Genomic DNA, 23,823 nt, shown 5'->3' on the forward strand with positions numbered 1-23,823 from the left:
AATAAGAGTACGATGTAGGTCAGGGTAACGAGGTCACGGTCGTTACCGGATACCAGGCTTGAGGTGTTCGCCAGACACCTCATCGTACTCATATTACCACCATGTGTGTAGTAATTAAGTTAATGTAAGTTGGTAATGAAATGGGGATCAAAATTAAAGATCCAGTAGATGTAGATTTTAAGTAGATATAGGTACATTTTTATTGTAACGAATTAACACAATTTTCTTTTATATCGCATGGGGTGCCACAACAAGAGTCAAACGTCAACGTCCTGAAAACATCGAACTATCCTAGTGGTAGGCCACAGGGAGGAGTAGGGTCACGCAGTCACGCTAGAGTTTGGAAAAATTTGAACATCACCCCTTTCAAGGAGAGGAAGAGACGATGTACGTCGACAGCATTTTCCATAACTATGTCAAAGGACCAACAATGACAATGGACTCGGCAGACAAGTTGAGAAATAACGTCAATGAGCCCACATGTGAGATGAGCGACCCATACTTGACAACAAACCAAGAAGAATCCGATCCTATAAGCAATTCCTTTCTTGTTGAAAAATCATTCCTTTTTTCCAAGACGTAAAGATCCTTCCATATGATATCCTATGGTCGCCACTCTATCCATTGGTCCAGACTTTGAGAAAGAATCGAAGTAGGAGTGCGTAGCAGACGAAATTCCTGAACTGAGCTGAAAAAACAGGGAAAGAACTTGGACTGGCAGATGATCCGAACGAATCCCGACTGGTTGAAACTAGTGATAGTGGAAAGGAAGCGATGTGAGTCAGAGCGACTTGCAGAAACTAAGTGGCATCCCCACAGTGGAAAGAAGAACGGAATTAGGGTAGAATTGTAAGATGTTAGGGTAGCCTAGTTTTAGGAAATTATTGTCGGGACGACAATCTTGAAGGGCGGGCAAATGTCACAGTTAGCAACAAGTTACGAAACCGATTTGCCCTCAAAAAGTAAGTTTGGCTGATGCCAAGTATTTCGCAAAGAAACTGCGAAATGCTTGGGCCAGCAGAAGGAACTTGGAGAGTGGCAAATCGAGGACAGTGAGTGACAGTTAGAGTTAGAGACTGTGACAGTGTGGGTCCCTTCAAGACTGCCAACGACAACCGTAATGATTAAGTAAGTACCAACTCCATATACTTAGTTTTGTAGTTAGTAGGTAATAAATCATAGAATAAGGAGACAAATGTTTTTATAAAACACCCCTAATGGTCACAGGACGTGAAGGGAATTCAATAGCAGTATTCAAAAGTCCCTAGATTTTAACATAATTTTGACATAATTTGTGCACAAAGTTGAACTTATTTCAACTTTGTGTACGCACGCAAGGATTACATAACTCGTTCATAAGCATAAGCATTACGTTCGTCCACTGTGAACAGGGGTATACGTTTTCCATCGTTTCAACTTTATGTATTTATACAAGCTTTATGTACTTAAAGATACTTAGTGGTTGGTTTCGGAAGTTATTATTATTATTATTATTATTGTTCATATAATTGAGTAGAGCTCTAATGAGCTATAATACTCTCTAGAAATATTCGCATCAAATTATTGCCACATGTAAAATTTGTCCAAACGGTTTTTGAATATATTTGTATTTTCAGATTCAATAATATCAGTAGATAGTTTATTCCAATCATTAATTACCCTTATAGAAAGAAAATTTCTTCTGATATTCGTTTTACATTGTGGTTTTGATATGTGTAATCGGTGTCCTCTTAATCGTTCATTTTTCCTCAAATGGAAATAATCAGCCCCGTCTTTACCCAGTCTTAGAATTTTATACGTGTATATTAAGTCACCTCTTAATTTTCTTTCAGATAAGGAAATGAGGTTCATACTTTTTATTCTTCTGCTATATTCAGGTCTTCGTCTACTAAAACACCACCTTGTAAATCTTCGTTGGGCATTTTCATAGGTTTCTAAATCTTGTAATCTGCTCGGAGACCATACCACACTTGCAAATTCAAGAATTGGTCTAATGTACATTTTAAATAATTGTGCCCTGATACTAATGTTTGTTTTAGCGAAGGATCGATGTAAAATGTACATTCGCGAATTGGCTTTCTTCACTTGCCTTAAAATGTGATTCGTCCATGATAATTTTTTGTCAATTAATACACCTAAATCATTGTGCTCCAAAACCTTGGATAAGCTGACACCATTAAGTACATAATTTTTTTCTGGATTATTTTTTCCAATATGCAACACTACACATTTTTTTGTATTAAGTGGCACTCCCCAATTCTCACTCCAGTTAAAAATTTTATTTAGATCGTTTTGCAAGTTATGCGAATTTGCAACATCATTATATAACTTTATATCATCAGCATACATTGCACAAGAAGAAACCATGTCATTAGGAATGTCAGCAACGTACACAAGAAACAATTTGGGGCCTAAGACCGAACCCTGGGGTACTCCACTTATAACATTATAAATGTCACTAAGCTGTTTGGAAACTCTAACACAAAATTTTCTGTTAGTGAGGAAAGACTGTATCCAAGCCAATAAAAGTCCACTAACTCCATAAGCTTTCAGCTTTAACATAAGCAGATTTAGAGGTACCTTGTCGAACGCTTTAGCAAAATCTAAGTAGATGACGTCGATACTTTTTAGATTGTCTGCAGCTAAGGACCAGTCATTAAGACATGCGAGTAAATTTGATTCCACAGACCTACCCTTCCTAAAGCCAAATTGTTCCCTAGGAATGATTGCAAATTTATTAAGGAAGTTATCTAAATGTTCTACAATAATGGATTCCATAATTTTAACAACTGGCGATGTTAAGCTTATAGGTCTATAATTTTCAGCATTAAGCCTATTTCCATTTTTGTGAATAGGTGTAATATACGCGATTTTCCAGTCTTTTGGTAACTCCGATAATCGAAATGATTGTTTCATTATAATGTACAAGGGAAATGATAACAAGTGACTACAATTCCTAAGAAGAACAGGCAAAATTTTATCAGGACCCGGACAAGAATGTGATTTAATGGATTTTAACTTTTCACAAATCTTTTCACGCTCAAACGGAATATCATCAATGATACCTTCTGTTTGCTTTCCGTAAACAACTGAAGAAGAAGAATGTTGAATATTGCTGTAAAATTGAGAAAAAGTATGAGCCAATAGATTCGCCGTTTCATAATCGGTAGTAGTGTTAGTGTTATCGGGGCGATTTAGTCTCAGTTCTTTAGATTCAGTGTTTAAAGTACGTCGTACATACTTGAACAAGGATTTTGGATTGTTACTTTCTATAATACGTTGTTCATAGCTTTCTCTAGCAAGTTTTATCTTTTTAGATAAGGTATTGGAGGCCTGCCGATGTAACTCATAGTCAACAACTAACTGAGACCTTTTAAATTTTTGCCACAATGACTTTTTACTTCTTATTAAAGAAAATATTTCATTGTTCAACCATGGTTTCGAGGGATTAGTTATGTAAGTTTTAGTAACCGAACATTCAACTTGTAAAGTGTGCAAAAGGTTCCGGAAATTCAGCCAGTTTTCCTCTACAGAATTTGAGGAAAGTTTAAGCTTCCAGTCGATGGTTTCCAAAATTGAATTAATTTTATCAAAGTCGAGAAATGTTTTTGTGACACTTGTCTTTTTGGGAATTATGTTTATAGCAGTTTGCATATTAAATTTTAACAATGCATGATCAGATTTTCCTACTGGCGGTAAGTGCTCCAAGTCAGTGACTATATTTCGATTAGAGACAAAAATTAAATCGAGAAGGCTAGGATTTTGACCAATTCGAAAACGAGTAAAGTCTTGAACGATTTGTGTAGCATGAGTATTTGACAAAAAGTCAGTCAAAGGGCAACTTGACGAAGCTGACTGTACATTGTGTAGTAGAGGCCATAAAAGATTAGGCAAATTAAAGTCACCAGCAACAACAAGATTTTCATATTTTAGAAACAAGTCCGTTAAAAAAGTAAATAACTCACAATCACACTTAGTAGTTAGTTAGTAGGTAAAATGTTGTAAAATTTGACAGCAAAGTATCTTGTACCTGTTTGTGCCCTAGTTAAACGTGTGTAGAAGGGAATTAGGTTATTTTTATTTCTGGTGTCATGAAAATGAGACCCAGTGAAATTCGGGAATTTATTTATATGTTCTTTGACGAAAACTAATAATGTCCATTGTGAATGGGCAGTTACAAAAAATAGTCCCTACTGAATGATCTCTATACTGTGCTCACGACGATGTCGAAAATACGGTGGATACAATCGATCGATGCGGTCATGCGTGTAAGGGAGGTAAGGTAAGATTGCTTAAGGACGCTTTATACATGAGCTCCAAAAATTGATTCTCTTCGAGCCTTTTGAAAGTTCCCGATGAAACCAGTTTTGAGTAAATTCGATGTGAGAAGATCTGGAACATTTTGAGTGAGTTCCTGCCGATGAATTTTGATGAACTCTTGAGTATATAGCCGGCCACAAACACAGAGACATGTCCGCCTGATGCCCACAAACACGAAAAGATGTTTGTGTAATTGCCCAGTGGAAAAATGGCTTCATATAGTGAAAAGCAGTTTTGTCTTTTGGCAGTGGCGTACGTATGTTTAAAAAAAACAATTACATATTCAACTAAAAAAAAAAGCGAGGAGTAAATGGGTTAAGGAATGGCTTTTGAAAAGAAATCAATTGTCTGTCCCATAAATTCATTATAATATAATTAACATTATTAATAATAATAATAATAGTAACAATAGTTTATTGATCCCAACAGGTCACCTCAATTACAGGAATCAAAGAGTTAAAAGGCTTGCGATTGGAAGTAGACTTTTCGGAATTATCTCCGCATGGATCCAAACTAGCTAATAATACCATTAATTGAAAAACAAGATACTCCTATGAAACCTGACATATCGGCCCATGAACGTTTAACGGCTACACTTCGATTTTTAGCAACCGGTAAGAATTATGAAGATTTGAAGTTTACGACCACCCTAATCTCACAGCACAACACTGACAGAAATCTGTCTGCAGGCATAAATTTTCGCCACACATTAATTTGCATTCATCAACGCGAGTTTATGCTTGCGCGTTAATGTTTTCAAGAAATTTCGGAAGACTTGAATGAGCCATTTGCTTGAGCGCGCGCCTGAAAATTATCGCCACAGACAAGCGCACATCAATGCACGTTGTGGCACGCGCGGAGATGCACGCGGACATGTCTCTGTGTCTGTGGCTGGCTTAACGTGTTGAGTAAATGAGGATCCCTTTCGATAAAGTAATTCTGTTAAATTGTCTTTGGTTAAAGTTAAACCCTCTAGGGTTCCACCTTGGAGCAAGCGTGCCGGTGTGGACGTGGATGAGGTAGTTTCACCGTATTCTTGCGGGTAGAAGAACCAGTAAACGTGGAAGAATCGTCCAATATTTTGTGTAGGCGAAGACGCCACTTCGTAGTCAGAAAAATCTGGACTATTGTGTTAGAGCATAAGGCCTCAAGAGAAAGCTGCGTTAGTCGAGGAAGACGTGTATTCGTTCATCGTCTAGTTATTGAAGATTCGCTTGCGAACGAGTTATGGTAAGCAAGCTTTTGAAGGGACCGCATCCTGGAGCTGGAGGCCTCCAGGTGGAAGGGCAACGAAACCACTGTCGTTGGCACTAGCATCGGAGAGCACTAGTGTGAGGAGCTTGTCGACTGTCGACTGTCGAAGTCGAACAGCCTGTTGTCTGAGTCACCGCGTGGTTGTCTCCAGTGCACCCCCGTCTTCAGTATCACAGGACAGCAGAGCAGCGAAGCCGTGTCTCTTGACAAATGAATCTAGACTAGATCTCTTTCAGGAAATATTTTTTTAAATGTTTCAGTTCACTTAATGTGGGTTAAAGTTTCTAAAGCAAAAGGCGTTATGTAAGGATATAAGTACTTATTCTCCACGCCTTGGATTGACTAAAGTAGATGCGTAAATTATTTATTTAGAACGGTCCCACTGTTAATTTAAATATACCATTTGGACTTTACAACTCCAGACTGTGGTGTTCAGACTTACTCAGAATTTAGTAGCTTTGTAGATCTAATTTGACCATACTTCACTAATTCACCAACTTTTTTTTATTTTACAGAGTGTTATTGAAAGGTACGTACAACAAAATTGACAGTTCTTCGCGAAGTCTAAGAAGTCTGAAAAACTTATTTTGTGTTATCAAAATTATAAGAGGAAAATTAACCCTTATCCAACCTTTTTAGACGCTACTGAAGGATAAATTGGTAAAATTAATTTATTTTAGTAAATCCTAGCAACTGTAACAATAAAACTTTTGTTAAGACATGGCCGACTAGTATAAAGATTATGGCCTGTCCAAGGGTACCATACGTGCTGCCATTTATTAATAATTCAAAATCGACAAAAGAATTATTAACGCTTTTTGAAAGGCACAAAGGCATTAATACCGAAACAAACGACCATTACACGTTTTGAAGTCTCATAATGTCAAATCAAATTAAAATTTTGCTAAATTATTAAGTGTAATTATTAATAGATGGCAACACGTATGGTACGTCTTGGCACGGCCAACTGTATTAATACATATGGCCATCCCAATTCGTATAAAAAGTTGATTCTTTGACGTTTCCAAAATCGTTAATCAGGCAACGACATCTGTTGAGTACAATTATGAACTTGGTTGGCAAATAATTGTCAAAATGACGTTTTAAAATATCACGTTTTTCTGAAAGTGTAGGTAATGGCACAAGAACATTAATGATATTACTCCTACTATTTAGTTTTGAAATAAGATAGATATATTTTTACAAAACGAAAATTATTTAACAAAAAGGAAGGTACATATTCATAATTTTAAAACTTTTCTGCTGGTAGGTTTGTTACAGATCGTTATTTTCTTCAACCAGTCTCTTTGTTCCAAACAAATATTATCAATAACTGGTTTCACTGTTGCTCGAATAATTATATCATAAACTCTTGATTTATGTTCCAAGCAACAAAATAATGGATTTTGGTCCAAAGAAGGATGGAGCAGATTACATATTTGTTGACATGTCTTTTTGGAGTTTAAAAACGGCAACATTTTTTGAGTGACGTCAGCCACTTCCTTCACAATGCCTACGAAATATGCATTGGAATAGGTTAATCCACCTCGATCCTGTAACAGGATGAGTCTTAATAGCGGACCAGGAACCTCTTTGGACAACAGCGGTGCAAGGCAGCTGTCGCAATGAAATTTGTCGTCTAATTTCTTTAAAATGTAGTCAGCCAAAAAGGCCACAGATGCCGATAAAATGTTTGCACAGGGTTCAATTAATTTACTTAGGTTTTGAATCTTTGTTCTTAATTCCAAAGGTACATCAAAATTTTCTTTGTCTTGTTTTGTATCATGATCCAAAACCGAGAATTTTGCAGTACTGACAAAGTCTATATTGGAAACATTAGATGATTTGGAACACTTAACAATTCCGCAGCGGAGGATCTGACGCATTGCATATTCTGCCGCTCTGGCATCCGTTGCATCATTGGAGCCTCCTTTTAATCTCACGTGTGAGAACGTTGCTTCCACCGCATCGGAGCTAAAGGAACGCGTAAGAACATAGTAAAAGCCTGCTTGTTCTAATAAAAACTTAACACACAAATATGTACTTCTGGCTATAAATTTTAAAGCATGTGCAGTTTCTTGTGTGAAACCACGAAAACTGGTGCTAGCAGAACTGATGGTCTGAATTTCATCTATATAATTTGGAAAAATTTCGTTTAGCCACTGAAGTCTTTCATCAGAAACGTGAACATATGGAGCGATACTGCTATCTAATGATCTAATGTAATGATATCTATTGGATACGTTGTGAATTTGGAAGAAGTAATAAATTGTTTTCATAAATTGTATCGTGTTTTCAACATTAACAAAATTTTTGTCATTGGCGTCTTTTAAATACTGCAATGATGATGTCACTGGAGTGGAAAATATTTGCACGGCTCTCAGCACATTCATTTTTTCGAAATTTGTAGGATATAAGTGCGTTTTTGTCAAAAATCTAATTGGTTTTACAGGTAGCCCTTTCTGCAATTTATATATTTTTTTCAAAAATTTAGATGAAATAGTACCTTGTAGTGATAGCATATCATGATTCAAGAACTGGTTTCGTACATTTTTTACAGCATGGCAGAAATCAAAACTTAGAAAAAAGGGCAAATATTCCAAGACAGGGTGGCTGATACAATTTTTTGGAGGCCCGGTGGTATTAGAAAGTTTTTTAAAAAGGGCAACATTTAGATTCAAATTATCTGTAACGAGTCGCAAAACTATGAAAGCACACTCAGTCAAGAGTTTTAACACTTTTAAGGTCAAGTCGTGGAAAGTATCAACTGTAAGCTGCCTGTGGAAAAAATAACTTGCAGGTATTGTGTATTTCGTTGATAACCCATCAATGACAAAACATAACATCTTATTCGCTGTCTTAGGGTCACTGCCAATTATATCTGTGCCACAAGTATCAAGACCATAAACCTGGTCTTCTGATCTAGAATAAACCATTTTTTCCTTAATGGACATATCATCAACTATGAGAGAACAAATTCGTTCAATAGGCTTTAAATGCGATATCTCAGCGCATAAGCGTTGCTCAATTAATTCATTTGGTCCATTATATTTCCCAAGATACCGAGAAATTGTTGTTTTTGATGGTAATTTTAACAAGTTAGTACGACCGTACTCATAACCTTTAGGTGAACAGAATCGCCAAATTGTACACAAACGCACATATATTTCTGACCAACGTGGTACTCTCTTATTATAATTTCTTATTAGGTCCATAAGAAATACTGCCCTTTCTTCAGAAATTTCAGAATCGTCAGCAATTTTTTTTATAAATTTCAAATTATCTGCATTAACTTTCTCCTGTAAATTTCTCAATTTTTCATGACATTTAGAGAATTTTTCGTTTGCTCGTTTCAGCTGTAATGTGAGGACTTTAACATGATATCGAAGATCTGTGATTTCTTGAATTGATACAGTATTTACTTGAATCGATTTTGAACTGGTTTCTAAATAATCAGAAGGTACGCTGGTGGATGGGGAAGGATTTTCAAAATTAAGTGTATCATTCTAAAAAAGGAATATTATACCAAACCTGATTTTTAAAATGTAAATTATTTTGTACTAACAATGATTGGTAGAAAGGGAATAGCGTTATCGGCTAAACGCACCGAAGTCTTACCGAAAATAATATGGTCTTTCTTGAAATGGCGTTCACAGATAGACCAGTGATCTTTAATTTTAGAAATATCTGCAAATTTTTTATGATGCCGGAATATTTTTTTTAATTATTAAATTATTACCAATGAATTTATCGACAACTTCAAACCATTTTGCTCGGCTTGCGGGATTGTTGGGGAATTGAAATAAAGGTTTAGCTGTATTTCCACAAATTGCACATTTTCTGCCCATTATTATTAAAAAACAAGCAGATTCAAACACCAATAACATATATTGACTGCGTCAGTTTGAAATTTGCGACTCGTTACAGATAACTTGAATCTAAATGTTACCCTTTTTAAAAAACTTTCTAATACCACCGTTTTTAAACTCTAAAAAGACATGTCAACAAATATGTAATCTGCTCCTTCCTTCTTTGGACCAAAATCCATTATTTTGTTGCTTGGAACATAAATCAAGAGTTTGTGATATAATTATTCGAGCAACAGTGAAACCAGTTATTGATAATATTTGTTTGGAACAAACAGACTGGTTGAAGAAAATAACGATCTGTAACAAACCTTCCAGCAGAAAAGTTTTAAAAGTATGAATATGTACCTTCCTTTTTGTTAAATAATTTTCGTTTTGTAAAAATATATCTATCTTATTTCAAAACTAAATAGTAGGAGTAATATCATTAATGTTCTTGTGCCATTATCTACACTTTCAGAAAAACGTGATATTTTAAAACGTCATTTTGACAATTATTTGCCAACCAAGTTCATAATTGTACTCAACAGATGTCGTTGCCTGATTAACGATTTTGGAAACGTCAAAGAATCAACTTTTTACGAATTGGGATGGCCATATGTATTAATACCAGTTGGCCGTGGTCTTGGACAGGCCATAATCTTTAAACTAGTCGGCCATGGTCAAGACTAAATGTTGCTATAGAAACGAGAGATGATCTTTTTATCAGAGGCGTACAACGAATTTGGACATAAATTTTAATAATTTTTGTCTCTGAAAGGAGAACACTTTTACGTGAACTTTTTTTAACTTTTAGCACCCATACTTTGAGACCAATTGCCCATTTTATTTTGTATGTACCTTTCAATAACACGCTGTATTGTTTAACTTTTTTTTTGAATTGTTATTTAATTCAATTCGTTGGTTCGAAATAATTCAGTTTCAAAGGGATTCCCCTTGCATTTAAGTTACCTTGTTCCAAGTTGGCCAGCGAGAAAGGAAAGTCTGTAAATCAAAGAGAGAGAGCTATAGTTATATCGTCATTTTGGTAACGGGAGCATTAAGTGACACGGTAGGTCGTTACTGGCGCCCTTAAAGTTTTTTTTTTTAATTGAACCCCGTACCCTGCTACCAACGAAACCCTGAGTCGCCGGTGTTGTACTCATTTGATTGGTTTTCTAGCGCGAGTAACCTAGCTATAAGGAAGTGTAGCAGTTTATTCAAATGAGATAGCACCAAATAGCATTAGATATGTCAAGAACTGAAACTTCAGTAATTACCACATGGTAACAACCCCTTCTTATTATATATCGCACTTTGTTTTGAGACCTCAAGAAATGCAATACAGGTGCGGCAGCTTGAATTAATTAATTTTCAACACAATGTTTATCTAAGGATTTTTCTTAAACTGATGTAAATATATCGTAAAATTAATTTAACAGGCGAGAATACATTAAAGGCATACAAGGTAATGGATTTTTAATGTTTCCATTAAGTAATTAAATTACGGTCTTGTGTTATTTGTTCGATGATGCGTCCCAGCATCTCTAATTTGATACTGTCATCTTATATACTCGTACATAATTAGGCTGATATGAATGTATGGAAAATGTTATGTGCTGCCGTTAAATGTGAAAATACAAGCCTGTGTCTATTTGTACACCACGAGGGTAAAGCCTAATTCAAATGAACACCCGCTTATGAACAAACGCCTGATGCAGGAAAGTTGAAATTAATAGAGGTTCCAAGGATCAAAGAATGTCAAGTGAAGGTATAAAGGAGCAACTACAACCTGGAATTATGCACAGATACACCCTTACCCTTAGTACGCCTTCGGGGAATTAATTTCATATGATCGACTTTTATTAAGTATATGTAAAACTTAGAAAGAATGTTATTGTAGCCCGGAAACTTGCTGGAGTTCGAAAATGAAGTCTACAATTGAACTTTGTGAAGACAAGGACGTCAAAGCGACTGTATAAAAACGATCTAATTTTTTGTATGATTAAGTTCGTGGTTATCTACACGCAAATTTAACCAAAAGTTATCTCAATCTAAAAAAAATCTAAATGATTTCAAAAGGCTCATTTTTAGAATACGAAAAATTTTAGATGTTAAAATCTTTTCAGAAACCAAAGTTATAATCACCTTTAATTACGCATGACAATTCGGTATAATATAAAGTCTTTCCTTTCCGAACCGGCCAAGGAAACATCCGGTGAACGGTTGCTTTCATCTTTTCTCGATCTTCTGTCGCCTTTTGTCTATCCGTCGATTTTTATTATACAGATAATCTCCAAAATTACTGGAGCGCTCACTTTATTGCAAAATTAACATTACCTAAATTTTATGAAAAAATACGCTCCGGTGATTACTACCTTGATTTTTTTATTTTTTTACTTTAGTTTATTATTTAAACCGTCCTCTTTTTTAGAGATATTGTACGACGCTGCGTAAAAAGTAGCGTGGCGTAGTGGTAGAGCATAAGCCACCTCTTTTTTGGCTTTCCGAGCGTAAGCGAAGAAAGCATTGTAATCGAGTCTGTCGGCCGACTCTGTCCTTTTACGTTTTCTAGACCATTCATGACCCCTAGAATAGGAAGAGATAGGTCTCCCGTATCCGTCTGTCTGTCTGTGTGTCTGATCTGTCTGCCTGTCTTCCTGTCTGCCTGTCTGTCTGTTTGTTTGTTGGTCAGTCTGTCCGTCTGTCTGCCGTTCCAGATTTTGATTAGACAGATAATTTCCGAAAGTACTGGGCCGATTGTTGTGAAATTTTGTATTTATATTAGGAGTATCATGTGGATGACAAAATGCTAACCAAAATTTCTCTAATCATCCCCACCAAAAACGTCACTTCAAAATTGTACATAGTAAATGGGTTTCAAATTGTATAAAATAACATAGGCCTACACATGTAGTTTATGACGCCGTATTGAGTTGTTACCTTAGATCATATAATAAATAGATACCAATACTCAAACTGAAAGCTGTGACTAGACATGAAGCTATCTGTTGTCGTTTTCTACGTCAAGGGGAGTAGTATAATGCTATCCTTGTGTGATCACCACATCTTCATCTTTGTTATATGCATTTCATCTGTATATGTCTATTTCACTTCCATCCTTGTACCGCACCAGCGCAACAAATCGCTTTTGACAAAAATTTCTTCTAACCTCTCTTTCGAGTTGTTGTACAAAAAACAATTTTAGAATTTAAAACAAAGATCCTATTTTAAGTGATGTAGTCATAAAGGATCACAATTGCTGTCCAATAATTTACTATTCCTTTCGTTATCTACTGTGAATTATTTATAAAATCAAGCTGTCAACATCTTTCTTCCGAAGTTAGTTCAGACATACTTCCTAAAATTTAGGCGCGCAAAATTCAAATAGTGATCAGGCAAGGATAGCTTCATTGTAATCCCTCCCTGCACGAGAGAGATGTGTGACAGGAGGATGTCGTCACAGGCTGTCCTAGGGAAAGAACACGGCATGGTGGTATCTATTTATTTTATGATCTAAGGTTGTTACCCGCAACGTCCAGATTTTTGGAAAAAAAAATCAAAATTATAAAACAACATTTTGCAATTTAATTTTGAATCTACTAGACTGAAATCTTGTTGATATTCTAAAGTTATGATAAGCATGATGAATTGGTCACTTCAGATCAAAGTTATGCCGAGTAAATCCTATCTAAAATGTCCAAAATATGATGAGTCTGTACTTGTGATTAATCAGTCCATTCATATTTTTTGGATTTGCGTATACAGGGTAATAAATGCGTCAGTTTATTTTATTGATTAAATTAAGAATTGTGAAACTGAATACTTTGAAATCTTGCAGACGTTTTAAAGTTATTGTAAGCATGGTAAATTGTCAAGATATATCTATTTATTCATTATTCGCCGCTAAAAATTGATGACGTCATCTCAACATTTTGCGGAATAAATTCTACCCAAAATGTGCAAAATATGATGCGTTTTTACTTGTGATTTGTCATTGCATTCATATTTTTTAGATTTGCTTAAACAGGTGGCTCAAAAAATTAATGAATGAGTCAATTCATGTCCACTCCATTTGACCTGAAAATGTTTGGAAATACCATACTGTTATTTTTAGTATTACACTGCACCAATCCAAGTTATTATACGTGTCCTTGCAATAATGTTGATGACGTCATCACAAAATTGTGTAAAGAAAAACTCAACTCGAGAATGCTGGATATGTTTCATTGTACTTCCGGAGCGAGGGAAGTTATGTCGGAACAACTTTTAGCCATTTTTTTTAACTTGTAGCAGTTATTATATAACAAAAAAATAAAAAGAGCAATATTAAATTTTTTATATATTTTTTTAATCTGTATGTGTTCGCCTATATATTTTTCAGGAACGGGGGAACCTGTGTCTATATGACTTTGGGCCAATTTTTATTCATCAAATTAAGAACGAGTCAACCAGTCATCTTATTTTCTCGAAAATCTGCGAATGCGCCCGTCGATACGTAATAGTAATAACATAAGAATTGTGATACTACTATAATATACAGAACATTTTGCTCTATTGTAGCTTAATGAATAATTTTCGTCCTCGGTTTTGAAGAGACAAATGCTTTCATATTTAACAGATTGCTACTCGTATGTGGTATTCGTGTTTCGATGCATCAACATAACAATCAAAGTCAAGCACTGTACAGTGTACATTGATAACCAGTACGCGATATTTTATCTCACCGCTGCAATCCCCCAGTTGAAGTAAGGTGTGATTTACGGCGAGTAGCGGGGACGCTTTGATCTGGTCCACAAGGTCGTAGCCACTGCGTCGTCGCTAGGGGTGTTTACAGCTAGTAAAAAATTGGTCTAAAGAGTTTAGACAGTACTTCCCTCGCTGTCGGAAACTTGACGACTGCATGCCTATTGTGTTTTTTTTTCTCATTACATTTTTGTAGTGGGAATTTAAAAAAAAATTGTGATGACGTCATCAACATTTTTGCAAGGACACGTATATCAGTTGGGATAGATGTAGTGTAATACTAAGAATAAAATTATTGTATTCCCAAATTTTCGGGAAAATGAATTGGGTTGTTTTGAATATTGATTTCTTATAATCAATAAAATAACGAAACAATTTACTCACGTATACGGCGCCGGTGTGTAATATCTAGAGAACGGATTTCTGTCGGGCTAGGCAAGGCCAAACTCGGTACGGCTCGTACGGGATGCGAATTCATTGCGGTTGCGGACTGCACTTCGTTTATTTGAGATTAGAATAACGCTGTTTCGTTGCACTCTGCTGTTAATTCCCGTTCTCATTTACTTAGCCGTTTGATTAATAAATCGTTAATTATATTTATGGAATTAGTACCAATTAAATTCAGTGATTATCTATCACCCGCTACTGAGTCCCGGCGATCCAGCGCGTCCCCACCTATAATCGTGACGTAGCCCGACAAAAATCCGCTGTCTAGTAATATGAAAGGCAACTGAAAACCGTTTATGTATAAACATTCTTAATTTAAGATGACAAGCGTAACAGCATACGTGAGAGTCAAACTGAGAAACTGTAAACAAAACGACCATCGGTTTTATTGCTTCGACTTCCGCTTATTATATAAAACATTGGGTTTTATTTTAATTCTTGACGGTGAAATTCACAATTGGTTGATTATAAACATGTCTATTCCACATTCGCGGAACCTAGACAGCGCACACGTCTGTAATGTTAAAGTCGATGTAAATAAGCGTGCTACCCTTATGTTTCAACCGAGTTTTTACTTTAAAAAATTTTGTGTCTACCAAATTGGGTTGGTCCAATGTAATACTAATAATAAGTGTTGCCTTTAATTTAATCAATAAAATAAATTGACTTCATTAATTTTTTTGAGCCACCTCTTAAGAAAATCTAAACAATATGAATGAAGTGATAAATCACAAGTACAGACTCATCATATTTTTACGCTTTAGATAGGATTTATTCGGCAAACTTTCGAGCTGACGTCATCAAATTTTTTGAGGGGGGATTAGCAAATACATTTTGATAAAAAAGTTAACGTGCTTATGATAACTTTAATACATCTCCTATGTTTCAAAGCATTCGATTTTGTTGTTCCTGATTAACTCAATAAAATAAATTCACGCATTCATTAATTTTTTGAGTCACTCTGTATATGCAAATCGAAAAAATTTGAATGGAATGATAAATCACAAGTACAGACTCATCATATTTTGTACATTTTAGATAGGATTTATTCAGCAAAATTTTGGGGTGACGTCATCAATTTTTTAGGGGGGATGAGCAAATACATTTTGATAAAAAATTTACCATGCTTATGATAACTTTAAAACATCTCCAAGATTTCAAAGCATTCGGTTCCGTAATTCCTGATTAAATCAATAAAATAAATTGACGCATTCATTAATTTTTTTCGGTCACCCTGTATATGCAAATCGAAAAAATTTGAATGGAATGATAAATCACAAGAAGAGACTCACCATATTTTGTACATTTTAGATAGGATTTATTCAGCAAAATTTTGGGGTGACGTCATCAATTTTTAGTTGGGATGAGCAAATACATTTTGATAAAAAATTTACCATGCTTATGATAACTTTAAAACATCTCCAAGATTTCAAAGCATTCGGTTGTGTAATTCCTGATTAAATCAATAAAATAAATTGACGCATTCATTAATTTTTTTGAGTCGCCCTGTATATGCAAATCCAAAAAATATGAATGGAGTGATATATCACAAGTACAGACGCATCATATTTTGTACATTTTAGATAGGATTTATTCGGCAAACTTTTGAGCTGACGTCATCAAGTTTTTGGAGGGGATAACCAAATATATTTTGACTAAAGATTTATGATGCTCTTTAGAGCCTTAAAACATCTGCAACATTTTAAAACATTCGGGTTAGCAGATTCAAAATTAAATTGCAAAATGTTGTTTTATGATTTTGATTTTTTTTTCCAAAAATCTGGACGTTTCGGGTAAAAACTGAATTCGGAGTCGTAAACTACATGTGTAGGACTATGTTATTTTATACAATTTAAGACCCATTTACTATGTACAATTTTGAAGTGACGTCATCGCATTAGTGGTGGGGATGATTAGACAAATTTTGGTTAGCGTTTTACCATCTACATGATATTCCTAATATAAGTACAAAATTTCACAACAATCGGTCCAGTACTTTCGGAGATTATCTGTCTAATAAAAATCCGGGACGGCAGACGGACAGACGGACGGACAGACGGACGGACAGACGGACAGACGGACGGACAGACGGACGGACAGACGGACGGACAGACGGACGGACAGACGGACGGACAGACGGACGGACAGACGGACGGACGGACGGACAGACGGACGGACAGACGGACGGACAGACGGACGGACAGACGGACGGACAGACGGACGGACAGACGGACGGACAGACGGACGGACAGACGGACGGACAGACGGACGGACAGACGGACGGACAGACGGACGGACAGACGGACGGACAGACGGACGGGCAGACGGACGGACAGACGGACGGACAGACGGACGGACAGACGGACGGACAGACGGACGGACAGACGGACGGACAGACGGACGGACAGACAGACGGAAATGGGAGACCTATTTTTTTCGTATTCTAGGAGTCATGAAAGATCGAGAAAACGTAAAAGTAGAGAGTCGGCCGACGGACTCGATTACAATACTTCCTTTGCTTACGCTCGGGAAGTAAAAAACTACTTGTATATTACTACTATATTACCTCAAATAATAATACTCGATGCCCTTTTTAATTTTTCAACCACAGGATCACAGATTTATGATCTTGAATTGTTATATTATGTTGATACAGTCCAAAAGAAAAATATATTTGTAATCAAACTATCGCTGCGGACTGAACCCTTTGGAATATGCGCCCCCTCGACGGGGGAGGGGGGGGGGAGCTGCGGGGTATCATTGTATCATTTACGTCACTGGTTTTTGCTTATCAATCAGAAAACAAAAATCGCAAAATCAAAGTTTTGTTTCAAAGAAGCGAGATTTGTTGGACTGTACTTCAAAGAGGAGGGAAATTCAGTCGAAATAAACTTCGACCACTTTTGAGTAGTAAGTAAGGGCCAGCAATGATTCATGCCTGTGGGGGTCAAGATTGCAGCCAGTGGAGGGGATTTTAACCTAATCGAGATAGAGGACGTATGGTGGATGTTAACGTCACTATGGTAGTTTTACTTCTTGAGCGTAGCTAAGGAGGTATTGTAACGGAGTCCATTGAGCGACTGGCTACTTTCATAGTTTCTCTATGGGTTATGACCCCAAGAGTACGAAAAAATGGGTCTCACGTTTCTGTCTGTCAGTTTGTCTGTCTGTTGTTAGGCGTAGGCGTTGGCAATCAAACAAATCGGGTAGTATGCCAATTTATTTGGTCATTGGTACGTGTTTCGGCTACAATTATTCACTACACTATTCTATTACTAATCTACTAATCGTCTACAAGTCGTCTCCTAATTCCCCCTTCAATTGCAACCCAAAAATGTTTTTTCATATAGCGAGCGATTGAACATGTCGTCAAATGCTCTAGTATGGTTATATTGTAAAAACAAACCAGTTAATGAACCGAATTGCTTTAAATTTTAACCAAGTCACCTCTTGTAAAATGTCCGGAACGTGCAACAGTACAAATAATATCGCTAAAGAAGCCGTTCTAACTTTTTTAAAAAGCAGTGAGTTTGGAGAAATAATAAGTATATCAAAGAAATTGTGCATCATATCCTCTCAAACGAAGTAAGTAGGTAGAATCCGAGAAGAATTGGAAGCTGTGAAGGCTACTAATGTGGACCTTATAAAACTGTTAATCAACCCCAAAATCAGTGGAAAAAAGGCGCCAGTTACCACTACTAGTAAACTTAATGCGGCCAACAACATTCTGCTAATTTTGTGAATAATTTTGCAAATCTTTTCGATGCAAATTCTGTAGCAAAACCGCCAGATAAGAGTATGACTATCAATAAAACAGATGATAAACCAGCTGATCTCAGTAAAAAATTAAACGAAAAACCATTTTCTATGTCGACTGATGATATTCTTAATGATAACGACAATAACGGTTTTATACACCCACGTTATCATTAAAAGCCCAATTCTCAAACTAAACGTAAGAATATCATTAACGGGATTAAAGCTGCGAACTCTTTTCTCTGGGTGCTGTCGAAAAAATGCATCATTATTTATTACATAGGACGCATTGACCCTGCTATGACTGCAAATCAGGTGGGAGAATGCTTAAAAGCTGAGTTTAATCTTCAGAACTTTTGCTGAGAAAAATTTACCTCCAAAGGTGGGAATTTTAACTCCTTTAAACTCAGTCTTCCTCAGTCCAAAGCTGCTGATATCCTTAATCCGCAAATGTGACCGGAAGGTGTAGTAGTAGTAGTAAATCTTCCATCCGCTTCTGATAAGGATAATTCATTTTCTACAGAACAAAATTTTCGCAACGCAAAGAGAGGTGTAACAATAACATAAATGAAATCACCCTGTATTATCAAAATGTGCGCGGTTTACGAACAAAATTAGCTGAGTGCTCTATATCTTGTTTAAGTGAAAATTTTTATATACTTGGATTTGTAGAGACCTGGTTGCATCCAGATATCAAGGATAATGAATTTATTTATAAACAACAGTTATATTGTGTACAGGACTGACGGCTCTGGAAGCAACAGCAAGGAGAGCATTGGAGGTGGGGTACTTATAACTGTAAAGAAGTATTTTCAGTCAAGTAAAATTATTTTTTTTCTGCGCTCGAAGATTTGTGGGTAACCTTACAAATCAATCATAAAGTATTAATTTTCTGTGCTGTATACCTACTCGTACCACCTAATATTTTGGCAGGAATGTATACTCAGGATCAGGAAGCAATGCGTACACGTCATGGATGCCGTCGATCCGTTACCAACACTAATAAATCAAAAATACGCGCCGCAATAACGTCGTCTTCGTTGATTCACTATTAAAGTCTCTCCAATCCCTTAAATGTGACATGTGAGGACGCATACGTCGGGAGGGAAAGGAATCTGTAATGTCGGCTAAATGTCTGTCATGGTCTGACTTTTTGACACAATTTGACATCATGTATTTCGGTTTTTACTCGAAAAAGAGGCAAAATTTCGATACCGGTGCCAAAGTCACAACGCCATGGGCGTGGATGGTCTTCAAAGGGATATGCAGTAGGAACAGAGCCGGGTTTAAGTCTTTTATTTGAATAATAACAACTTCTCTCAAAAGTGTTTACCACAGATGTATAAATTATTGGCAATATTATCACCTGAAATGGTTTTAATGGCTATACATTCCCTTAGGTAAAAGATTCATGTTGGGGTACCTACTTGTAGCATTAAAAACCTTTTTGCACCACAACCTTTTGTTCACAGTGTTTGAAGGGAATCTGTGCATTATTTGTGGTCTCTAGGATCCTTGATTACCCCACAAGCAGGCACAGAGCAATATTTTTTGGACATTTTGATAATATCAATTCAAGCACAAACTGTTTTGGCGCGTGACAAAACGGATTAATTATAGGTTCCTGTAACTCCCGAAGGGGGTGACATCTTTTGATATTTTCCCTTTTGACAAATCGGACGATTGTAACTAATTGGAGAAACTTTAATAGTGAATCAATGAAGACGACGCAAAAATGAAACACTTATTAAGGTTAAAACCAGAATAATTTCATCTGACGTTTGACGCAGGCAAAGCCTACTTACAAATTCCACACAATTTAAAAAATGTAAAAATTGACGAACACAAGTGCCACTAATTAGTCATCGGCCAAAAAGTTGCATACATTGTAAATGCGGTAGGTTACATTTTACAACGTGAAGATTTAATATTGAAACACGAGGCGAAGCCGAGTGTTTTAATAAATCTGAGCGTTGTTTGTGTAATTGTTCGTTGTTTAACTCTGTAATAGAGCATAGTAAAGTTGACACAGATGTTAGTGATAAACTCCTGTCAAATCTAATGGTGGATGTTCACTTTGCACTCTTGACTTTTCAAGCTGACTTTGCGAATCACCATGCGAATTTTATTTCGTAAATACGAAGTAAAGAAAACTGGAACTTTTAAGAACTTTGAAGTTTTTTTTTTTTGTTCCACCTACATAAATTGTCACAAAGTCAGCTTGAAAAGTGCAGAGTGTAGAGTTGTGAATCATTATTTTTTAATACATAATAATTCTTTGCCAACCACGTTTCAACTCTGTTTTCGTATAAATTAGAGTGACCAATTATGGTACCACTTAGAAAATGAATTTAGCACGTATTCGTTTTGCTGTTTAGACTCCTACTTTGATAAAAAAGTTACGATAATAAAAGAATCGCTACTATGAATTTTAACAATCGTTACGTATAATTTTTTTTTATTAAGCATTCGTCCAGGTTCTGTAGTTCTTAAGATAACACAGTAGAATAATTTTAGAAAAAATTCTTGTTACAAGCATTGTGAAAATGTGTTCTGAAAGGTTATTATGTGCTGAATAACTATCTAATAAGACATTATGCCTAGGTCGTCAAAAAACTTTTTTTTTTGGAGATTGTTCATATTGCACATAAACTGTAGATTCTTTTGTATGTTTGTGTTTCACTCATAATTAAGTTGCTTCACAATTATATAATTAATTAATTCTTATTTTGTTAATTGTACTATGTAGTATTATACAATGTGTTGTCCTATAAATGGTGTATAGTGTTTAGCAATGAATGCTATTACTATTATTCTTATTATTATTAAAAAGGTGTACTATTGCATAATGGAGTACATACTCCATACAAACTGCAGAAACATGAGAATATTGAACACTTAAACTGTATTAACAATAAAAAAATTGAGTGCAATTTGATAGGCGATTTAAAAATTGTAGCTTTAGTAACTGGCTTCCAATCTGGATATACCAATCATATGTGCTTCTTATGCAAGTGAAATACATTTCAACATCTGAAAACAATATTTCCTAAGCTTTCTGCTGCTAACATAAACCAAGGTAAAACCTAAAAGATTACAGTAAATTTCAGTTTCCATATTATTATGTACATTTTCTATATTTAGGAATTTTCATTGGGCTTGAAATTCGAATGAAGGACAAATGTTCTACGCCTATTTGAATGATACGGAAAAATTTACTTGGGAATCAATTAGCTTAGTGATCAGTGAATTTTTAGGAAACAAACGTTCCACAAATTATGTCTCATTTAAATTTCTTTGCTGATAATAATCTTTTCATCTAGAAATCAAGAAAGTCGAAGAAAGATTTAAGAGAAAGACCCAAGTATTCATTCTTTCCGAATACTTGAGAGTTAGATCCTTCTACATATTCTAGACCGCTTAAATATTCGTAGACGTAATTAAATATCTGTCAACAGAAATCTGTGGAACATTTTTTTAGTGCTTCTTGTGCGTTTTTCTATGTAAAATTAGAATTCACTTCATTTGTTCTAATTGTTCACTGGACGAACATAAAAATTTGAATAATTTTTTTTTTTTTGACGACATGGGTATATTATCTCTTTTAAGAGTTGTTCAGCACAAAATTACCTTTCCGACCATGTTTAGAAAACATATGTAACAAAAACACTGTTCTACTGTGTAATTAATTTAGTCGCAACAGGGTATATGGATCGAAGAATCATAGCACGTTATTATAATCCTCTCTATCGGCTCTTTATCCGTTTCGTGTTTGTCGTCGAAAGACAGACACTTTTTCGCACTTTTTCAGCGGAAGAATCGAGTTGATCGTTGCTGCAGCAGAACGTTCTCGGGCCCCGGCAGAAAGGAGCCCAACGTTTCATTGCGGACATAGCCCTCACCACACGAGGTAGTCTTTAATTTTCTTTTTCGCCTCGCTAAATCAATCACGAATTTTAGGGTTTTTTTAATTTACTGGAGTAGACGCCTATCCAGACTTTTGTCGAGTCCGAGTGCTAGTTTGACGGCACCATTTTGTGCTTTGCATGACTTTGATTTCTGGAGGTTCTCGATCCTGAGAGTTCTGAGACATTTGGAGCCCATGTTATTTTTTTGCCGCACGCTGCTCGATCGGCCAGCTCCAATTTTTACTCCGGCACCCCCGACTAACCGCCACCATCTCTGGAGAAACAACCAAGGTCAGATCTTTCTGATATTATTGTATTCGCGCCATAAACATCAAATAACTGCGTCGTTCAAATTTCTTCAGACCCTTTCGGCCACATATGAGTCCTTGATGTGAACCAAGCTTATGTAAGTGCGGCCCCTGTCTGATGTGAGTTGTGTTTAGAAATAATGCTAGATTTGAGATACTAATTAGAAATCAATATCATTTATGTAAGCGCCCTTGAATTTTATAGACTCGTGTGCGTCTGAACGGAGTCGCACATGAGATTCTGACGAGGAGTTCTGGGGCGAGGGAAGGCAGAACGTACTCATACGTCAAGAGAGAGAGTTCACACATTCGGTTGTCTCTTTGTTTTAATAAAAACTTATCTTAAATTGAAGAACGTTTATATTTATTTAAATCCATTAGAAACCTTCTTATTTATATTAGGAATAGTTTCGTTCTGTAAATATTTATTACGTCTTCGGAACTAAATTGGTAGTTAGTTTCAGTGAGTTGATTTTAGTTTACTAACTACCTGGTGCCCACTAATCAGACTCCTTATCACCTCGACACAAAATCAACTACAGTTTATTGAGGAAATTGCGTCGACTTACGACCCGCCGCTAAAAACAAACTGAGAGCCGTACGCTGTAACCGTTGAGGAAAAGGTTGTTAACGGTCCAAACTTTTGTAGGAAGGTGGCATTTACTAATAATAATAAATTCATTGTGTAGACAGTTAGTCATTTGACTAGTTCAATAATCAACGGGCACAAATTTGTCAAGAATTGTAAGCTCTGCAGGTGAACATTAGAGTGAAGCTTACGTGTTACCAATATTACCAAAATGTTGTTACGATTTTTTTTTCTTTACGGAGTCGAGGGTGAAGAGGGCTTAGACAAAAGTCTCGCACGATGATTTCTTTCAGTCGTAGCGAAAGCCTGTCACCGGTCTGACCATTTTTGTATTACTGATCATCGCCGCCAGTTCCGCCAAATTTTTGAGTTTTTTGCTTTCACAAAGTAGTACTGGCGGGGACGGAGACGACCATGCAAGAGGAGGCGTGAAAAGCCAGCTCAAGAGAGAGAAAGAGTTCGTGCCGCCAGAGAGGTGTGATTTGAGTTTGGCGAGTTTTGGTCTGTTGGTCTCCGTTTGAGAGGAGTCACTTACTTTTACCCCATCTAGGCTTATCGCTCCACATGTAAGGTCCACGCTGGGGGCAACGTTTCGAGGCCCACTCGGAAGTGACGGAGAGGGCAGCGAGAACGCAGAAAATTTGCTGGGC

At 36.2% G+C, this 23,823-nt stretch overlaps 1 protein-coding gene across 13 annotated transcripts in view; it reads right to left on the reverse strand.

Moving 5' to 3' along the window:
* LOC135126608 (protein artichoke) overlaps positions 1–23,823 on the reverse strand; it is a 491,663-nt gene that overhangs the window by 438,260 nt on the left and 29,580 nt on the right. Inside the window, exon 2 of one of the 13 annotated variants that reach the window (XM_064052639.1) lies at positions 10,392–10,424. The exons of the other annotated variants lie outside the window; for them this stretch is intronic. The gene's annotated coding sequence lies outside the window, so the exon portion shown is untranslated. The remainder of the gene's footprint in view (positions 1–10,391; positions 10,425–23,823) is intronic. 13 annotated transcript variants of the gene reach the window in all.

This window comes from Zophobas morio, unplaced genomic scaffold (genome assembly GCF_036711695.1).
Source record: "Zophobas morio isolate AGI-343-1 ecotype UQ-CSIRO unplaced genomic scaffold, CSIRO_AGI_Zmor_V1 ptg000011l, whole genome shotgun sequence".
Lineage (NCBI taxonomy): Eukaryota > Metazoa > Arthropoda > Insecta > Coleoptera > Tenebrionidae > Zophobas > Zophobas morio.